This window comes from Rutidosis leptorrhynchoides, chromosome 5, assembly GCF_046630445.1.
Source record: "Rutidosis leptorrhynchoides isolate AG116_Rl617_1_P2 chromosome 5, CSIRO_AGI_Rlap_v1, whole genome shotgun sequence".
NCBI classification, from domain to species: Eukaryota; Viridiplantae; Streptophyta; class Magnoliopsida; order Asterales; family Asteraceae; genus Rutidosis; species Rutidosis leptorrhynchoides.
This window is the reverse complement of record NC_092337.1, coordinates 95,352,116-95,354,976: the sequence shown is the minus strand read 5'-3', so window position 1 is coordinate 95,354,976 and position 2,861 is coordinate 95,352,116.

Sequence of the window (2,861 nt, the reverse complement as noted above, 5' to 3'; positions counted from 1 at the left end):
AATACACATCCCATACATAGAGATAAAAATCATTCATATGGTGAACACCTGGTAACCGACAATAACAAGATGCATATATAAGAATATCCCCATCATTCCGGGACACCCTTCGGATATGATATAAATTTCGAAGTACTAAAGCATCCGGTACTTTGGATGGGGTTTGTTAGGCCCAATAGATCTATCTTTAGGATTCGCGTCAATTAGGGTGTCTGTTCCCTAATTCTTAGATTACCAGACTTAATAAAAAGGGGCATATTCGATTTCGATAATTCAACCATAGAATGTAGTTTCACGTACTTGTGTCTATTTTGTAAATCATTTATAAAACCTGCATGTATTCTCATCCCAAAAAATATTAGATTTTAAAAGTGGGACTATAACTCACTTTCACAGATTTTTACTTCGTCGGGAAGTAAGACTTGGCCACTGTTGATTCACGAACCTATAACAATATATACATATATATTAAAGTATGTTCAAAATATATTTACAACACTTTTAATATATTTTGATGTTTTAAGTTTATTAAGTCAGCTGTCCTCGTTAGTAACCTATAACTAGTTGTCCACAGTTAGATGTACAGAAATAAATCGATAAATATTATCTTGAATCAATCCACGACCCAGTGTATACGTATCTCAGTATTGATCACAACTCAAACTATATATATTTTGGAATCAACCTCAACCCTGTATAGCTAACTCCAACATTCACATATAGAGTGTCTATGGTTGTTCCGAAATATATATAGATGTGTCGACATGATAGGTCGAAACATTGTATACGTGTCTATGGTATCTCAAGATTACATAATATACAATACAAGTTGATTAAGTTATGGTTGGAATAGATTTGTTACCAATTTTCACGTAGCTAAAATGAGAAAAATTATCCAATCTTGTTTTACCCATAACTTCTTCATTTTAAATCCGTTTTGAGTGAATCAAATTGCTATGGTTTCATATTGAACTCTATTTTATGAATCTAAACAGAAAAAGTATAGGTTTATAGTCGGAAAAATAAGTTACAAGTCGTTTTTGTAAAGGTAGTCATTTCAGTCGAAAGAACGACGTCTAGATGACCATTTTAGAAAACATACTTCCACTTTGAGTTTAACCATAATTTTTGGATATAGTTTCATGTTCATAATAAAAATCATTTTCTCAGAATAATAACTTTTAAATCAAAGTTTATCATAGTTTTTAATTAACTAACCCAAAACAGCCCGCGGTGTTACTACGACGGCGTAAATCCGGTTTTACGGTGTTTTTCGTGTTTCCAGGTTTTAAATCATTAAGTTAGCATATCATATAGATATAGAACATGTGTTTAGTTGATTTTAAAAGTCAAGTTAGAAGGATTAACTTTTGTTTGCGAACAAGTTTAGAATTAACTAAACTATGTTCTAGTGATTACAAGTTTAAACCTTCGAATAAGATAGCTTTATATGTATGAATCGAATGATGTTATGAACATCATTACTACCTTAATTTCCTTGGATAAACCTACTGGAAAAGAGAAAAATGGATCTAGCTTCAACGGATCCTTGGATGGCTCGAAGTTCTTGAAGCAGAATCATGACACGAAAACAAGTTCAAGTAAGATCATCACTTGAAATAAGATTGTTATAGTTATAGAAATTGAACCAAAGTTTGAATATGATTATTACCTTGTATTAGAATGATAACCTACTGTAAGAAACAAAGATTTCTTGAGGTTGGATGATCACCTTACAAGATTGGAAGTGAGCTAGCAAACTCGAAAGTATTCTTGATTTTATGAAACTAGAACTTTTGGAATTTATGAAGAACACTTAGAACTTGAAGATAGAACTTGAGAGAGATCAATTAGATGAAGAAAATTGAAGAATGAAAGTGTTTGTAGGTGTTTTTGGTCGTTGGTGTATGGATTAGATATAAAGGATATGTAATTTTGTTTTCATGAATGATTACTCATATTTTTGTAATTTTATGAGATATTTCATGCTAGTTTCCAAATGATGGTTCCCACATGTGTTAGGTGACTCACATGGGCTGCTAAGAGCTGATCATTGGAGTGTATATACCAATAGTACATACATATAAAAGCTGTGTATTGTACGAGTACGAATACGGGTGCATACGAGTAGAATTGTTGATGAAACTGAACGAGGATGTAATTGTAAGCATTTTTGTTAAGTAGAAGTATTTTGATAAGTGTATTGAAGTCTTTCAAAAGTGTATAAATACATTTTACAAACATTGCATTCGTTTTTAAAAGACAATCTTTCTTTACATCGAAAATTGACATGTATGCATACCATTTCATAATATCCAAACTATAAATGACCTAATCTGTCATTTACTTAATAATAATCTTTAATGAACTTCAACGACTCGAATGCAACGTCTTTTGAAACATGTCATGAATGACTCCAAGTAATATCTTTAAAATGAGCTAATGCACAGCGGAAGATCTCTTTCAAACCTGAGAATAAACATGCTTTCAAGTGTCAACCAAAAGGTTGGTGAGCTCATTAGTTTATCATAATCATTTATTTCCATCATTTTAATAGACCACAAGAATTTCATTTCCAGTTCTCATAAATATACGTCCCATGCATAGAGACAAAAATAATCATTCAAATGGTGAACACCTGGTAACGTGCATATAAGAATATCCCCTATCATTCCGGGATCCTCCTTCTGACATGATATAAATTTCGAAGTACTAAAGCATCCGGTACTTTGGATGGGGTTTGTTAGGCCCAATAGATCTATCTTTAGGATTCGCGTCAATTAGGGTGTCTGTTCCCTAATTCTTAGATTACCAGACTTTAATAAAAAGGGGCATATTCGATTTCGATAATTCAACCATAG